This window comes from Gambusia affinis, linkage group LG12, assembly GCF_019740435.1.
Source record: "Gambusia affinis linkage group LG12, SWU_Gaff_1.0, whole genome shotgun sequence".
Lineage (NCBI taxonomy): Eukaryota > Metazoa > Chordata > Actinopteri > Cyprinodontiformes > Poeciliidae > Gambusia > Gambusia affinis.
In genome coordinates, this window is record NC_057879.1 from 5,968,159 (window position 1) to 5,986,847 (window position 18,689).

The 18,689-nt window shown below is 42.8% G+C and overlaps 1 protein-coding gene and 1 long non-coding RNA gene across 4 annotated transcripts in view; one reads left to right on the forward strand and one right to left on the reverse strand.

The window, feature by feature from the left end:
• Positions 1-317: 317 nt before the first annotated feature.
• On the reverse strand, positions 318-11,972 carry LOC122840675. Of its 2 annotated transcripts, none has more exons than XR_006372271.1 (3): positions 11,438-11,972; positions 9,094-9,138; positions 318-425 (listed from the first exon to the last, which is right to left on the reverse strand). It is a non-coding gene; the product is annotated as an uncharacterized LOC122840675 (long non-coding RNA). The 2 variants fall into 2 exon arrangements; XR_006372270.1 differs by lacking the exon at positions 318-425 and adding an exon at positions 8,685-9,006.
• The window catches only part of LOC122840670 (uncharacterized protein CXorf38 homolog), a 31,389-nt gene continuing 13,317 nt past the window's right edge, over positions 618-18,689 (forward strand). For both annotated transcript variants that reach the window (XM_044133230.1, XM_044133231.1), the window contains exons 1-2: positions 618-750; positions 16,203-16,275. The gene's annotated coding sequence lies outside the window, so the exon portion shown is untranslated. The remainder of the gene's footprint in view (positions 751-16,202; positions 16,276-18,689) is intronic.

An 18,689-nucleotide genomic window follows, 5' to 3' on the forward strand; every position in this document is an offset into this window, starting at 1 on the left:
TTTGGCACGAGAAGAGCACCGCAACCCAGTTTTAGAGAATCCTGCTTGTTTGTTTTGGGCGAGTTGATCAAGCTCAGAGCGTGAAGCACGGTGTTCTGTCTGATTGCTATACAGAACAGGTGTCGCCTATCAGTCAGGCTGGTAACAGCGTGTAGATTCACCAATCAAATGTAAAATAATAATAAAAAAAGCAACAAACATTTCCCTTTGACTTTTTATGTTGTGGCAACCGTTATGAGTCCAGAACCGTTTCATGTTTCTGTGCAGGTGTCGTTCACCCTGAGGGTTGCTGTTGTTGCAATTTTTAGTTTAAAAAATTCTCCACTTTCTCTTTTGGGGGAAAAGGTCAAGACTGCAGGCGGGCCAGACCAGAACTCTCCTCTTCCTCAGCAGTTCCCATTGCAGTAGTACCGATGTCTCTCTGTCTGTCAAAACAAAAGTACGATACGATATAATTAAAATGAAATCAATCAAAAAGCTTCCCAAATAATTAGTGCTTATTAAGTAATTAGTTATAAAAACATAATTAAAAACAAACTCTTTAATCAAAGCGGATTAGTGACAGTGGGATTTGTGTGATCTACGATAATCCATCTGTCCATCTATTGTCTCTCTAGCCGCTGTCCTTGCGGTGTGGTGGATGGCTGGTCCCCATCGTTGGCAGTCAGTGGGTGAGAGACGGAGGAACCTTGGACAGACCAGCAGTCAATCACAGGGATTCATAGAGACACACAGGACCAGCAACTCTGGGTACACACACGCACACACACATCCTTGTACTTCTACCAAACTGAAGACCTTGTATTTACTTCCATTCATTTGAGGAACTGAATTTATGCCTAACCGAGACATTTTCCCGAACCTTAACCATTTCCAGTCCGATCCTAACCCTAACCTTTTCCAAAACGTAATTCACACCATACCTCTGGACTTTCCTCAAATGACCTCTCTTTGTTTGTAACTGTTGTAAAAGTGGTTCTCTGTATGCAATACAGAGTATGTCTTTCTTTGTTCACAAAAGCTTTGCATAGGCTTCCATTCATTTTACATTCATTTCTATTCCCTAACATTCAACCTACATAAACTCAATTCACTCATTAGTCTTAAGTCTAACCCTTTACCCAAAAACTGCACCTCTCCTTGTGAGGAGAAGGCCTTGGTCCCCATGGTCCTCAGGGGTTAGGGACTAAGTCCTGCATGTTTTTGATGAGCCCAGACTCCAGCACAGCTGATTAATGAGTCCATTACCTCTTTTGCATTCCTGCAATTGCTTAATCACGTGTTCATTTAACCCAGGTGTGCAACAGCAGGGAAACACCTAAAATTTGCAGGGCAGTGGGCCCTGAGAACCAGGGTTGAGAACCACTGCTTTACAGTATATCGAATACCTAAGGGAGATTTAGAATAACAAAGTAACATAGATTCAAACCCATGACCTTCCTGTTGCAAAGCAACGACTTTCCCACCATGCAGCTTGTTGCAACAACATAATGAACATTCATTTTCTCAAAAGTACTTTAAATGTGAAAAATCTTTAAGTAATAAGCAAATGACTGAGAAATTTTATGGAGAATTGTTATCACATTATTCTACGTGATTTCAGTTTTTGCAGTTTAGATTTTTTTTTGTTAGATGAGGCAGTGCAGTGTGTCGGTGTGCTATTTGCTTTAAACAATGGCACTTTACCTCAAACCTAACGGACGTTAAACCTCCATACAGTGTTTGCCTGAGCAGCGAGGTGATATTGTCTGTAAATATCATCGTTCATTTGATCCCTCGTACAATGATGGATGACTGGTGAATATTTGGAACATAGAAAAACATGATGCAAAGTCGGCTTTTTGAGCTTTACACAATGTCATGATGTTATTCCTTCCTCAAAAACACACCTGGAGTGTAGCCTTGATTTGAGAAATCTTTTAATTTCCCGTGGCAATCATTCAGCTGGGCAAAACGTCCGGGTGGACCTAGCACCACCTTCAAGGACGCAGCTGCTCCTCAGAGCTGCAGCTTCCAAAATCCTGAGCCACCGCCTCACAGAGCATCACTTCCCCAGTCACTTCCCTTCGCAGCTCCTTCAGACTAGCCAGCAGAAATTAGCAAACACCTAGTAGAACTGCACATCTGCTGAGCTCATTATAGCAATTATAAAAACATTGCTAAAGGGTTAATAGAGGAGAAATATTGCAATAATTTCCTCATGGCAGTTTCACAAAGAGCAGGAACTTCTTAAAGAAACAGAGACCCAATTTCAAGGTGTTAAATTACAAAGTAAATTTTCTTTTAAATCCTACGTGATACATACATTATTATTATTAGAATAACTGAAGGTAACATAGTTACTTGATTGTGCTATAAAATGACACTGCTTTTTACTTTTGTTACTCTATAAACCGCAGAATGGTGAAACGTTTAACTTTATTTACAAAGAGCACATTCACAAACTGTTTCTATATTTAGCTAATATTTACCACATTTTTTATTATTATTCAACAATACATCTTTAGATCACTGCACATTCGAGGTGGGATGAGTGTTGATGAATTTGTTTTCAGTTAAAACCAGCAGATACGATTTTATCTAAATTTTTGTTGCCTATATATATATATATATATATATATATATATATATGCCAACCTATTGGTGGTTCAGTATTTGCAGATTATTTTGAATAATGATTCAAAAGACAATGATGCTTGGGAAGCTAAAATACCTAGTTGCAATGTTGCTTCACGTGTCATTTCCTGCCATTTGTAAAGCAGCCAATCCAGGAGCAGCACTCATTTTCCTTGGCTTTGATTGGCTATATTCATAAGAGATAAGGAAGACCATAGATGTTAGCTTCTGCAGTAGTGTGAAGATGGTTTTCACAGTGAATATTAATCCTTGGGGTATATTTTCTGTTTAAACTATTGAAAAAGATAATATTGGTGTTTTTGGAGGGGGTCTCAATCTGGGGATTTTAGCTATTTGCGGGTTTCAGTGAATACTGGGGTTCCACATAGATTTTCCATCCATCCATCCATTTATAAAATTCATATTCCATTTAACCTTCCCAAATTTTGTCAAAAATCCCAACCATTACTTCTTGGACTTTTTATGTGAAAATTGAAAATAGCACATTTCTTCTGTATTTACCCATATTTGTTTCATCTACTGCCGATCCTTTTGAAGTTTCTTTCTACACATTTTGTTATAATTAACAGTTCTTCGAACACTTATAACAACAGCCTGCAAAAATCAGTAGAGCTAGTTATTCCTGAAAAAAAAAAAAGAAAAGAAAAAGTGGTTATGCAACTGTGTAAATACCAGGTCCAATTATGAAGCCATGGAGGAGCCTGAAGTGAAGCCTTGAAATAAAAAAGGAAATTATTTTTGAAAGTCCACTGTACATATCTCTCCCCATAATTTGCAGACTGCATTATGTTGATTATGCCATCAAACTGTGCAGTCAACCATCAGAATGTAAGAAACAAGCCGCACAACAAAGAGCAGCATGGGATGATGGCAGTCCTCTGGGGACGGAGGAGGGTGGGCAGAGGGGTGATAACAGTGAAAGCATTTTGAAAATGGACCCTTAAGATGGCTGAAATTGGATGAATCATGATGATACTTAATAACACACATTATAAAGCAGTGCCCCTACAGCAAGGAAAGGGGGGAAAAAGTCCAGCTTTATTTAAATAAAAAAATTTTGTTGGCCAAGCCTCTGGTAAAACTCACCATCTCTAAATAATAATAATGTGATGCACTTTTAAACTGTAAAAGAAAAAAAAAAAGAATGCTGAATGGCATCGCCTAAATACTCGAATTATTCAAATCTGCAACAAAGTCATGCTTAAATTATGAGAAGTTAATATTTGCTGTGTGATAAATACCCTACGCACTTTTAAACCAGCTCCATCTTTACCGTCATATTGTTCCTTGAGCAAGAATCTATAAACTGAAGAGGCTAGTCCAAAAAAATACAACAAAACTGTCAATTTAGCAAAGGTGTGTGTGCTTCCATGAGATTTAAGTGGGAGAATAGCAGTAGCATGTTGCTACTTTCATCAGCAGGAAATGTTAACACCTCCATAAAAGTAGAGGGTTTTCACACCAAGAAGGAAAGATGTTAGCAGTGAACTAAAAGAATCATTTTTGTTTTCATCAGTCTAGCATGGATTGATGTCATGTCCAAACTCTGATCCCCATCATTCTACTTCTGGAAAGTTACACTGCTAATTTTTTACAGTGTAACTTTCCAAACGGCTGATGGATTTATATTTACTCAAAATTAAAAGGAAGGCTTCCATTAAAAACAACCAAAAAAAACACAATAGCTCATATATTTTAGCTAGTGATCGTCATCATACTTTGTTTTTGTCTTATTCTTTGGTTCTTCAAACATTTTCTTAGCATGCTCTGACAGCAAAATGATGCCATATAGAAATGTTAATGTCATTGGGTTGCGTTAATAACGTCCGTTCTCTCTAAAGAATGCGTCGTCACCGTACTACAGCAGCCTAGCTGACTAGCTAGCTAGCACATGCGAGTGATAACTATTTGTGATAACTATGTTCAACATTCCCACAATTGTGTCTGTTAAGCGCACATTGTCCAGTACGCTGTAATAATCAGGTACTGGAACTGCAGATCAAGATCAAGAAACGTATGGGTCAGACAAAATCAGTTCTAAATTGTCTGGACAGTGAACACTATTATCCTGCTGGAAGGGACACCGGCCCTCCGCCCCACTTTCTACTCTTCTCTGGCCTCTCATTTGGTCTGGTTCAGGTCAGCTGCCCTGTATTTAGCTCCATCCATCTTCTTGTCAACTCTGACCAGCTTCCCCCTTCCTCGCTGGAGAAAAGCATCTCCACCATGTTGTCCTGCTGGTGTGCTGTGTTCGGGGTTATGTGCAGCGCTACCTGCTCAGATGAGACCAAAATGAAACTTGTAGGTCTGCTTTCAAAATGTCACAGCAGGTAAAATAAGTATTGAGCACATCCTAATTTTTCATAGTAAACCTATTTCTGAAGGTGGTACTGGCATGACATTTTCACCAGGCGTTGGTAGCAACCCAAGTACTCCATGCATGGAAAGAAATTAATCCTCGTTGTGGTTTTGTAGGATCTCATAGCATGATTTTTATGGCTAAATGATTTAATAAAGGGGCAATCTTGTGTGAAATCGACTTTTTTGAGCATTACACCAGGTTATAATGTTATTCCTGTTACACCTGGAGTGTTATTTTGATTGTGTGCATGTTTGAGAAATATTTTAATCTCCCCTGGCAACCATTCAGCTGGGGAAAACGCCTGGCTGGACCTGGCACCGCCTTGGACGGTGAAGCTCCTCCTCTGAGCTGCAGTTTGCAAGCTTCCACATCACAGAGGAGCCCTTCCCCCGCATCTCTCCCTCTCAGCTCCTTCAGACTAGCCAGCAGCAGTTAGCCAACACCTGGTGGACCTGCGCACCTGCTGAGCTCATTTTACGAGCCACTTCTCAGTGCAACGCTGGTGAAAATGTTGTTAAAGGCTTAATAGAGGAGAAATGTTGTGATGACTTCCTGAGGGCGGAGTTTCAGAAAGAGCAGTAGTTTCTTAAAGAGACAGAAGCCCAATTTCAAAGCGTTAAATTATGAAGTCTAATTTCATTTCAGTCATGTTTGATATATGTAGCATTTTTGTCACAACTGAAGGTAATATATTAAACTCAATTGTGCTGTAAAATGGCACTATGTGCCTGGAAGATACATAAAACTGCCCCTTTAAACTTCTCCACAACCTCATCGATACTGTGGTGAATTTTAATCATGAATGTCTGAATAAACAGGCGGAACAGAAATTGATCCCAAACTTTTCTGACTTAAGCATAAAAACGTTTAATTTCACAATAATACACTATTTTGTGTTGATCTGTCACAAAAAAATAAAAATAAAAAATCCCATCCCATTGAAATGTGACAAAATGTCAAAAGAATCAAGAGAGTATGAATATTTGTCCAAGGTACTGGATCTATCTATCTTATTTTGAGTCAAAGGATGCATTATCTTACCAATCACCTCCGAAGCGGTTGAATTATCTGCAAAGAAACACCATTGTGATTCTTTCAATCACACTTGCGCGGCTGTCGACTCGGTTTCATCGTCTAGTGAGATCCAGCAAAAAGATAATGTGCTTAGCCAAAAATCATTATGCGTCTCGTCTGTGACACTTTGTGGAGTCATTTACCGTATCCTCTTCCCTGAGCATTAGTTAGGCTTCACAGACAGAGGACAAAACAGACTCTTGACTCATGTTTCATGCTGCAGGAGATGGCAGGTAATGTGCACAACAACAACAAACTAAATCTGGGGCAGATCTATTTTAAAGCCGGCAGTGGACCGACTTTCCCCTTAAAGATGGCGGAAGTGCAACCCGACTCCTTGATCAGGACAAAGGCCAAGATTCGTTTAGACTTATGAAATGATCACAGTGGATGCAGGGGAAGTAAGCTGAGAAAGATGTGTGCCTATGTAGACTCTCTCTGCCTCACACAGCCTCCCTCCCGACACACACACACACACACACACACACGCACACACACGCCTCTCCACAATCAGAAATCAGTGCCTGGCTGTAGAGAGAAAAGAGAATTCATTAAACTCAGCCACCCACGCTGGGCTGCTGAAAAGAAGAGGGGGAGCAAGGGTGGGCAGGGTGGGGAGGAGGATGATGAGAGACTGAGAGGGAGAGCAAAAAGAAGATGGAAGGCTGGAAAAAAGGAAGAAAGAGGAGAGAAGGTGGAGTCCTCTTAGCGGGGCCCATCAAATGAAGTGGATAGGAGGTCAGTTGAACAGAAAAGCTTTTAAGCAGCGAAGGAGTGAGCAGGAATTGACCAGACGCCGGAGAGGAGAGAGGAGAGCACAACAATGTGTGAAGGAGGTGTTAGATGTACTCTAGAGTCTGGAGTTGGATCATAGCACGCGCAGAAGCAATTAAAAGTTGTCCCCGCAAACTCATCAAAGACTCTTCCCCTCCAGCGTGCGGCGCCCGGTTTGTTACCCCCACCGCTGGGCATCTTGGCCGATCCTGACACCTCTCGACTGGCAGGTGATCGCAGAACGCTTTCGGCGTCGGCGGGTCTCTAACCTGGAACTTTTGCCATCTGACCTAATCCATGCGCTTGGCTAATCTGGTTAACCAGAGCCATTCCTGAAATGAAGAAAAGCCTAATCTAATTCCCACTTAGCACTAATTAAGAGATTACTCTCCTCACATCCTATTATCGTAATCATCGAGCTTTGACAAACAGTCAAACAGCAACAAGGAGGAGTCAATCACATGGCAGCTGTGGACAGTGGGAGTGACCATGGCACCAAGGCTGGACTCGGGAAGACATTACCCACTTCAATGGAGCCGGCGTGGGAGACAAACCCACACAAGTTTCTTTTCAACAGAAGCTACTAATACTGCGTACTAATTATGACTTCTGAAGACAATTGGTTGTGCTGAATTTTACATAGGCCTGTCAGAGGTGTGAGAGTGGGATGCAAATTTACAATGCAATGTTGTTTCATAAGTAGTGCAAATTTACCGTAAGTAGTGCAAATACAATACTTATGAAACAACCTTGGTATTTATTAATGTTGCCTCTCATGTCTCTCATTGTTCAGTTGCTCACTTTAGACTTCAGACAACATACTGGACCGGAACCAGCAGATGGTGCGGCTCCAACAATCATCACCGACTGTGGAAACTTCACACTCAAGCAGCGTGAGTTTTGTGTCTCTCCAGACTCTGGGACCTCGATTTCCCAATAAAGCACAGACGTACATCTGACAAGAGGACTTGGGACCTCTGAGCGAAGGTTCAATCCTTTTAACCATACTGATTTTGTCACCGGTTCAGTTTTGGCTTAACATAAAAGTTTCACCTTGTGAATACTGAATAAGTAAGTAAATTGCTGAGAGGCACCTCTACTCTGGTGTACCCAGGCTATTCCCCCTGTAAATCCGGCCCTGCATGGCATTCCCTGCAGATGAGACGGAGCGATAGAGCGGGGAGGAAGACTTGCAAGGTTTCCTCATCCGTCTTCCAGACACACAAACGCACACTCCACCCTAAGCCTTTTACTGTCCAGAATGTCAGCAGCCTTCTCCAGCACCACGGCCTGTCACACAGCACCCAGTGAGTGTGTGTGTGCGTATATGCATGTGTGTGTGTGTGTGTGTGTGAGGATGAGAGAGAGAGGGAGAGAGAAGTTGAGGGACGGAGACATGCAGAAGGGAGGGGTGTCCTTGAAAGAGGACAGAGGTGTTCAGCTGGATCTAATGTGATGGAGGAAACAACTGGAGCACACACACACACACACACGCACACACACACACTTCTTCATGCCCTCACACACCACTGTTGCACCAATATAATTCCTTCTCAGGAGAGGAGGGGACGGGGAGGCACAGAAACACATTTGTTTGGAATAAATTCTCATGAATCCGCAATCCGACCGATTAAATCCGTTTGTCCCGTCCAGGCCTCAACAGGCCGGTCTTTTATAACAGCAGTAGAGGGACGGGGGAGAGAGGAGGGCCGTCGGAGGGCTGCTCCGCTCTGGTTCTCTGTGGCGGGCCTCGGCATCATTATCATCAGCAGCGGGTTCCTCTCAGATGTGCCTAGCCAGAGATCAAAGGGAAGCCTCTCAATCTTCCCCCCTCACCGAGGCGGCACAGAGCCGCTCTGTAGCTGGCATCTTGGTCCTGCGATAATCCTCCCATTGATCTACTTCACAGAGTTCAGTGTGCGCTGCGCCGGGGCTTCTGGGGTTGAGGTTTAAAGATGCTGAGGAATGTCTGTCAGAGTTTGCAGCACACCGCGTGCCAGAGTTTATTAAGCCGTCGGCCGGTCGGTTGGTCGGTCGGTTGGCCGTGCGCCCTGAAGCAGGTTCCCTGTTTTCAAGGTGCTTTGCTTACACAAGGTCATCCTAATGCTCCACAGGACCTTCCAGCAATGGGATTTATTTCACCACAGTCAGCGTTTGTACTTTTAGAAGAGGGAGGAAATGGCTTCGGTGTTTAGCATAAGGAATTCAAAAAGCACATGTAGGGGCAGAGGAGCAAATTAAATTACCTTATTTTCTTCTGTTCGTTTGAAGTCCGTGAGGAGGAGTTGAGACTGGAAGGCAAAAAGGAGGGTGAGGATGAATGCAGGGAACAATAGAGCAGAGAGGCATTACCTCAACGCTGCCTCTAACTCCCTTACCAACTCAACGTTTCCACCTACTGGCGGCTTCGTGTCACGGCAGGTTACACGACTGGCATTGCTGACTTGACAACATGGAAGTCGGTTCATAAAATGTCTGTTGCGGTGTAATAAATGTTTACTGTTAAAATAAATAAATAAAATGTATTCCGGAAAAACATATTTCCAAGCGGAGCAGTTTGGCAGCTCAGAACCACCGGTGTTTAAAATTCATACAATTTGAAAGACGGAGCGGTTCTGAATATTTGATGGGCTGGGCTGCTGCCTGGGCCGAGTGCTTTTCTTTCATGTTGGGATAAAATGATAGTTTGATTAGTTCTGTTCTCCAAAGATAACTCTTAAACTGGCCAGTTAGACATGGAGCCGTTGCCAGATGAGGAATAAAGCTGAAAAGAAGGGAGAAACCCTCAGTATACCATCCTATACAGATGTTCTATGTGAAAACAAAAAAATACTACTTAGAACTGGTTATTTTACATTATGAATGAATCAAGTGGCCTGAATATTACAGCTCCTTGTCTCTTACATAAGACATTTGATTCTTGTCCTCAAGCTTTCGCTCTCTTTTTTCCCCCTCATTTTTCAAACATCCGAGTGTATTTTCACTTGTATGTTTCAGATCTTCAAACCAACTTTTCCCATAAGAGGATAAACCTCAGTAAATACAAATAAAGCAGTTTCCGAATGATGATTTCATTTGTCAAAGGGTTTAAAAAAAGTTGTCAAAACTAACCTTGTGTGAAAAATAAACTTTTCATGCATTTGCAGTAGCTGACAATCAATCTTTGTGAAAATGTTGAGGAACTCTGACCCACTTTTCTTGGCAGAATTGCTGAAAATCATTGAAGGACTTCTGGGCATAAATGTTTAAGGTCTTGCATGGTAGTTCAGACTTTAATTCTGCCTCCCTTTCATTTTATCCATCCATCCATCTATTTTCTATACACCCTTTGTCCCTAATGGGGTCGGGAGGGTTGCTGGTTCCTATCCCCAGCTAACGTTCCGGGCGAGAGGCGGGGTCACCCTGGACAGGTCACCAGTCTGTCGCAGGGCAACACAGAAAACAGACAGCTGGAGAACCCGGAGAGAACCCACCATGCACAGGGAGAACATGCAAACTCCATGCAGAAAGACCCCGGGCCGGGAATCGAACCCAGGACCTTCTTACTGCAAGGCAACAGCTCTACCAACTGCGCCACTGTGCAGCCTTCTTTCATTTTAAGTTAGTTAAAAAAAATTTAAAGTTCCTTAGAGGTGAACTTGCTTGATCTTAAGCCAGGATTATCCGAAGTGCAGCTAGGGGCCCGTTAGTGGCCCTTGGACTGATTCTGTGTGGTCCCCAAATGCAGTTCAAGAATGATACACATCTGGCCTGTCCAGCACAAGTAGTAGATGGAGAAGGAGACTTTTTATTTTTGGAAATGTTAAGTACAGCACAAAGTATTTGTCTTTGTAGAACCACGTCTACTCAGAGACTTTTTTCTGAAAAGCTGACTTTGCTGTGACCAAATCAGCTTTTACTGAATTTATTAAACTTTTGAAAGAAAGTGACCTAAATTCTGTTTCTATAACTGAGAATAAATTTGTTCAGTTGAACCTCCATGAATTCAAAAACTAGATGAGTGTCTTTTAACCCCCCTCGCGATGCTCAGAAGGAGTGCGACAGATGTCACGGTCGGACAGCGGGGAAACATGGGGGAGGGAAGACGGGTTGTCCTGTCAGACTGTCAGTTCCCGAACCCATATATGATAAAAGAAACTCATAAAAGCTCACACGGGTTCTGTGCAACCCCACCTCTTAAGACTGCAGGAGGCTTAATACAGGAAATGTGCAAAGTCTATTTCAAGTTTGGATCTTCAAGGAGTAACAACCCTTTTCTACACAAACAAATAAAAGAGAATTGGACTACTTTATCTGCTTTGTTTTATTTATTTATCTATCTTTTAGGCCCACATGACAAAACGTTTGGACACCCCTGGCTAAAGTTCAAGTTTGATGGCTCTCTCTGTTGCCGTTTGAGATCTTTAGCCTACTTCATGTTAACCAACTGGTTCTATCGGAGAAATTTGTCCATTTACCAGGTCATACAGTAATCAGGTCTGGATAGAGAAATAAAAAAAGAATGTGGTAATAAAAGTTCATTCACAATTCAACACAGGTGGCAGTTATATTTTCATAGTAATGAATGAAATCAACTTATTTTGCACTTACTCCGGTTGTCTTTGTCTGACGTTGATACTCGTTTTACGACCAAAAAAGGAGTTAAAACATTTTCACTCCAGCGTGAAATCTGTTTTTAAACTAGAATCACATACAGGGAATTTTCCTCCGTGCGTGTTATGACATCTACTCTTTCTTACAGTGGTACCTTTTTTCTGCTTCTGGGTTAACAAATGGTTCACAAAATGTTAAAACGTCCAAATTCTCCTTCCAAAGGCACCGTTTTTTAAACTCCGTCTTTGTGGGTTGATATATTACTTCTCCCGGGGACCTAACATAGGCTCCGACGACTGAGGATGAGATACTCCTCTCCTTTCTGCGACTCTCTCGCATCCTTCTCGTCTTCTCTCCAACTCTTCGGGGACTCCAGGTCTTATCACAGGCATTAGTAGGGGCTTTGGCATAGCGCAACCAGCTGCTCCTGCCTGTAAACAAATCTCCCGTTGGCAGAGTTGCTCATCATAACCCATGTGAAAAAGTGCAAGAGATATCACCAGAAATCACCGAGGCGGAACGCCACGCAGCCCAGGGGGGAGGAAGGCTTTTGAAAATCTAAGTTTTAACAGGGGAAGAAAAAAAAAAAAAGAAGAAGTAAAAACAGATCCAAAAATACAGTACATTGCAAGGATATTTGTAGCCTTTGAAAAATTCACATTGTTTGTCACTTTACAACTACAAACTTCAAAGTATTTTATTGGGATTTTATGTAGAGGAAGAACACAGAGTGGTAACCTTGTTGTGAAATGTTTGGTTTGGGTGTGGAAAACTATTAAAAGAGGCCAAACGATAAAATGACGCAGTGATGTCACGGTTCAGCAGGAACTGTGAATGTTGACTAATCAGGTTTATTTTGAGGAATTTGAAAATGAGGCCAAATTACCTTTCAGCTAATTGAGATTAGTTTAAGAAAAATTTATGCTAACACTTGTGTACATTGAAATGACTAGTTCACAATGCATAGCAGAAGAGAAGATAATATTATTTTGATAAAGTATGTTTCATTAAAGGGGCACTGTTATGTATTTTCTTAGACAAATAGTGCCATTTTACTTCACAGTCAAGGAACTTTGCCGTTTTCAGTCGATATAAAATTGTCTTATATGTCAAACATGACCTTAAAGAAATTTGACTTTGCAATTTGGCACCTTGATATAGGGCTTCTGTCTCTTTAAGAAGCTCCTGCTTGTTCCAACGCTCTGCCTTCATCACGTCATCCCAAAAATGTCTTTCCATTATGCAGTTTACAGCTGTTCTTAGGAGAGTTGGACTGAGAAGTGGTTCGTACGATAAGTAGAGCAGACTTGCAGGTCTTGATTGCTGCTGCCACTAGTCTGCAGGAGCTGAGTGGGAGAGTGGCGGGGGATGGCTGCTGTGTAATGCGGAAGCTTGGCTGGGGCTTTAGGTGTGTAGGCGGAGCTTTGTGAGAGCAAGCGTTAGGACACTGAATGGTTGTCACAGGAGATTAAAAGACTTCTTACACATGCATGGAGGAATTAAAGCAACACTCCAGGTCTGTTTTTGATGATGGAATAACATTTCAACATGATATAAAGCTCAAAAATGTTAGACATAACAAGAACCGTACTTTTCGAGCCTTTGGAAAGTGAACTTCCACCCCAATCTCAAATCTTTCGCGGCCTCCAGGCCTTTTTTGTTTTTACCTTAATTCAGTTTCCCGTCACTCGGCAGGTCGCCTATCCCTGCTGAATAAAATCGTCCCCACAGCATGTTGCCACCTCTACCATGTTTCGCTGTGGGAATGGTAAGGTTGCTTCTCCTTCACATATAGGCATGTGAAAAACATTCAATTCTGCTCTCATCCGACCAGAACAACTTCTTCCTCATGTTTTTGGTCTGTATCCTCCATCGCTTGTGGCAAAGCGCTTCTTATGCTCATTTATTTCCACAGACACATCAATAAGCTAATAGTAGGCGGTAGTAGGTGCTTGCATGTTCCTACAGCAGCTCCCTTCAGTGGTAGCCAGCAGTCCGGCCCTTTAGAGCGGGCGCCATCTGTAAGCCCAGGACCCCACGCCAACCTGTTAGACCGAGTGCATCTGGTACCAGCACCAGCTGCTGGGCCACAGCCTCATGTTTATTCATCAGATATGAGCCCAGTAGCTGTATTTTCTCCTGATTCTGGGCAGGATCGTGGTTTGTGAGGCCTTCCATCATTACGGCGCTGCATTAAACCAAGGCAGACAGGTATTACTGAAGCCGTCGGCTGTGAGAAATAAACTACTCCTCTGACTGTGATAGAGTACAGTCCAGCTTGTTCAGCATTAGGATTGGGCTTCTTCTACATCTTCTTTTTTTGTATTAATGAGAATTTTGTTATTCACAGGCAGCTTTGGAAATGTGTGTGTGTGTGTGTGTGTGTGTGTGTGTGTGTGCGTGTGTGTGTGTGTGTGTGTGTGTGTGCACTGGCTGAGATTTAATATGTACATGTGTGTGTTTTCTCTCTCTCTCTGTAAAAACGCACACATGCAAACCTTCACACACGCCCAGGTCTTAACCAGCCTGATATATATAAATATATATATATATATATTTTTTTTTTCCTTCTTTATCCAAGCTCAGAGAAATACATTGATAAGCAAGTGCATGCACACACCGCAGTGTGAAATTGGGTCAGCGGTGGAGAGTGGGCTTTAATGCTGAGCACATACGCTCTCTAAAACTGATCTGCATATTCATGTGGGTGGCTATCAGAATGACACACACGCGCAGCTACAAGCGCGCACATAAATAAGTACACGCTGGCGCGAAACTTATCCATCCCACACACGTGCCCCTCTCTCTCTCTTCCTCTCTCTCTCCCTCTCTCTTGCTCTCTCTTTCACTTACATGTAAAACGCACGCGCACGTCGACAGCAGGGGCACAAAGAAAACGCTGAATCTCATGGATATTGTAGCTGTCAGGGAGCTACAGGGGGCATTTATGTTCCACTCATTCTAATTCTCTGGCTAAAAAATGAGCTTCTTCCTCTCCCAGCGGTGCTATGCCAATCATTTTTCCTCCTTTTTTTTTTTTTTCCCCCACTTCCCTGCCTCCACTTACGGGGTTGCTAAGCAGTCTGGGAAAGTTTAGGAAGGTCTGGAAGAAAACAGCAAAAGGAAAAGAAAGTAGAGTATAGAGAAATGTTTTTATTTTATTTTATTTATTTCTCTTTTTCTGTCCATTGTCTCCATCTTCTTCTCGTCTTCATTCCCTCCTTTCTTGCGTCCTTCTCTAGCGCCTTGATTCCCTCCTTCTACTTTCCTTTCTTGAGTCTTATATTTCTTCCCCCCTGCTTTTTTGTTGTTAATATAATGCTGTATATATCAAACATAACTTTAAAAAAATTTGACTTTGTAGTTTAATGCCTTGAAATTGTGCCTTTCTCTTTCACCCGGTGTGCTTTCTCATCCAGCTGTTTGCTAATTGCTGCTGGCTAGTCTGAAGGAGCGCTGCTCTGTGAGACGGAAGCACGGTGGCTTGGAAACTGCAGCTCTGAGGAGGAGCTGCGTCTCGAAGGCGGGGCTAGGTCAAAAAGTTGCAGCAAATTTTTTATTTTTTTATTTTTTGCATCGAGTCACGTGATCAACAATCTGGATGTTGCCACTGCCGAAAACTTGAAAGAAGAAGTAGGCAGGAAGTCATTGGAGGATGTTGGCATGGCATGTGTTTATGTGTTTTAGTGACTTGTCACGTGAACAAACTTATTCATGTGTGATTTTAATTGTTTTTTTTGTTTGTTGGTTTTTTTTATGGAGACATTGCAATTGCAAAATTGTGCTTTTTGACAAAGTTTTGCGCACATTTATAATGGAAATGTTGCTACATTGTCCTTCCTTCTTTAAGTTCTTACATTTCTATTCCTCTCTTTACTTCCCAGCTTCCTACTTCCTGTGTTTTCCTTCTTTGTTTACTTCCTTGTGTTTCTTAAATCCCTCATACTTTTTTCATCCCTTTTAGTTTTCCTAAGTCCTTCCTTCCTTCACTCCTTCTTTCCCTGCCATATTCCTTTCTCCCGTGTGTCCTGCCTTCCATCTTTTTGCTTCTTTGTGTCCTTTTCCCCTTCACTCCTTCCTCCCATTCTTCCCTGCGCTCTTCCTTTCTGTCAACTTCTGTATTTTCCCGTTTCCGTGTCTTTATGCAGAAATAAACGCAGTGAGTCCAGACTGAATTGTTATTTTGTGGATTCACAGAGCACCGAGAACTGTGGAAATTAGAGTCTGAGAAAGTGTGAAACTTTCTCATCAAAAACTTGAAGGTCCCCTCTTTTCTCCCTTTATATTCCACCCTCCGCCCGCCCCCCAAGGCAAATCGTGGCGGCCATCTTTCAGAGGGAAAGCACGGTCCGGCTGACGCCGCCCGTCCGTGCAGAACGGCTCTCATTACCGGAGAATTTGGGAGTGAGCAGCAACATTGTCAGAAGTCTTAGAAGTGTTCACACTTCCCTCCCAACTAAAAAGATATTCACACTCTGAAAAGTGGAGAAAAGGAATAATAATCACCATTCGGCTGTAGACTGATTGTGCCGCTGAGCTGTGAAGAGAGTTGGAGAATGGCAGAAGCAGAGTGAAAGGGAGGAGGTGAGAGAGAGAGAGAGAGAGAGAGAGAGAGAGATATGCAGCCAAATAAGAGGTCTTCTCCCTGCGGATATGCTTGTCAAAATTCCCATACTTTGCGCTTCTGACTTTTTTTTGTGTTTTTTTTTTGCAATGAACAACAGTTTTTTTCTGACAAAGCATTTTCCTCACTTATTTGCAGACGGAGGGGAGGAGAAGGAGCTCAAGTCGAAACGTGAGAAGCTGAAAGGATGCAACAAAGGATTCGGAGCCCAGTAAGCAGATAGCTCAGAAGGCCGCTGGGGGCCAAAAAACAGAGAGAGAGAGAAAGAGAGAGGAGAGAGGAGGTGTGGATGGGAGCGGAGGGGGTGCTTGGTGGTGTCTTTTGAAGATGGAGATGGAAGGAGAAAGAGGAAGGAGGAGACGCGGAGAATGAGACAGAGAGCGCGTCTCCTGTGGATGTGTTAGGGGACCAACGCGGCGAGGCCTGAGCATGTGATTTATTTCAGAATACTAATGTCCCTTTGATCTCTGCTGCTAAAAAAGAAAAGAAATGCCCTTCCGGGATTGTGGGCACACACTGGAGCGCAAACACACTCTCACTCTCAACACAGGCAGATGCATGCATGTACCGCACACGCACCTACATCCTCGCAGTCGCATTAATATTGTTGCGTCCCCTCGACTGACTGCTGAATAGGGCTCATTTATGCACACACACACACACACACACATACTCCAGGGTGTCTAATCTACTTTAACTATCATCAAATCCTCAGAGATCCAATTACAAAGATAGAGGGATATTTGTTTTTCTCTGTACACCCTAAAAGACTAATTAAATTTTCATGTAAAGATGAAATTATTTGATACAACACAAATGTCTTTTCATTTTCATAATCGTAACGTAATACGTTTTAATTAGGAGTCCTGTCACCGCTTCTGCTTGTACAAGCTGTTTTTTTTCCCCTCCTGGCCCACTTAACCTGAAGGAGAGGCAGAAACAATATACGGGTGTAAACCCAATCTGTTCCCAACGCGTTGTTCTGAGTCAGGGCTCGGAGAGGTCAGAGGTCATGCGGGTGATAGTCGGGACCCGGACTGAAGACGCCCGTAGACGATGAAGGTTTGGCTCCGAGCAGGAAAAACGGCTCGGACCCCGGCCACCTTTCGTTTCTGCATTTCCTCCGACGAAGCGCCCGGAGAGCGGCGTATTGACATTTTGTAAATGTCAGGTTGTTTATTGTGAGGTGCTTTCAGTAGGGGACGTAATGACAGTATAAAAATGTTCAAACCTTTGAAGGGAGCGAGAGAAACAATCACAGTGGCAGCTGTAACTAAGTGAAGCCAGAGCATTCTTCTTCCACCATCCCATTTCTCAAAATTACTGTAACATCACAACCGCAAGCTTCAGCTTTGTTGACATTTTATTTGATCAACGCAAAGTAGAACCTAATTGAGAAGTGGAAGGAAAATTACACTTTTTCTCTCTCCAGTTTTAAAAAATACTCGAGAGCAACTACGGCTGCTCTCAGTTGTGAAAATCCACCTTACTCTGAGTTGTTACCATAACATAAAATGTACACAACTGACTTTGTATATACTGTAAAACTGTTTCCCAGCATGTTTGTTGTATGATATCGGGAATCCTGTGTATGAAAGCTCATAGTTTGCGTTTTGGTCTCAATCCCCAGCTTATCAGCGCCGACGTTAAGCCTCCTGAAGCCTGGCTCTTCTGACGCCCTCTCCCAGTTCAAACACAGCTTCTCATTTCCACCGTAGCAGGCTAGCCTGCTGCTAGCCTGTGCGCGCTCGAGCTGAAGGACCGAATCAAAGCAGAGGTTTAATGAAAACAGTGCGCTGCCTTAGGCAAAGCAAGCCAAAATAAGGCAAGGAAGCAAAACAAGACGTATACGCTGGAGAGGACAAAGGAGACCAACGTACAAAAGACAAAGTCAAAGGATGAACTCAAAACCTAGCAGACACATTCACAGTAAGGGCTGAATTTGTCTAAGTTGTGTTATTCTCTGGTCTGGTGTAGCGCTGCCACGAATCCTTAACCCCAACCCAGACTGAGTCAAACTCCAAGATGGCAGTTTTGGTGCAAACTTGACAAAACCTGAAATATTAACTCGATGCGAAATGTTCATCATAGTAGTGAAGCTTCAAAGTAATCGTTCAAGTTCTGACTGACATAATTCAGTTTGAATTTCCAGTTCTGGGTCCTCAGTGATCTCCTGTTTCGGTGTAAGATTTCCCCCACGTCAGGCTTGATGAATCTCTTTTAATAGCCATCAACGCAAGAGCCTGCGGTATTAAATGTACAGCCGGTGCTTTGATTTTCAATCTATAAAAAACAAAACATCCTAGAGGAGTGTAATTCAATATAAATTGTAATCCGTGGGCCGACGCTTCTGTTCCTTTAGACTCAGAAGTTCCGGGTTGCTGGGAAATTGCAGCACCGAGAAACCCGCTGCGTCAGGAGAGACGCCGCGGACAGCGTTCCGGGTTTGGACGGTTGTCGACAACAGTCGCGCCCCGGATATGGAAGTGGGAGGTTGTTTTTTCTTTATATATATTAATATATAACATTATATATTAATATATTCGGTTGTTGCTTTTGACATTCGCGAGACGTCTCTCCGCTCGGCTCAGGCTCGAAATAGCAAGAGGGTTAGTCGCTGCTATT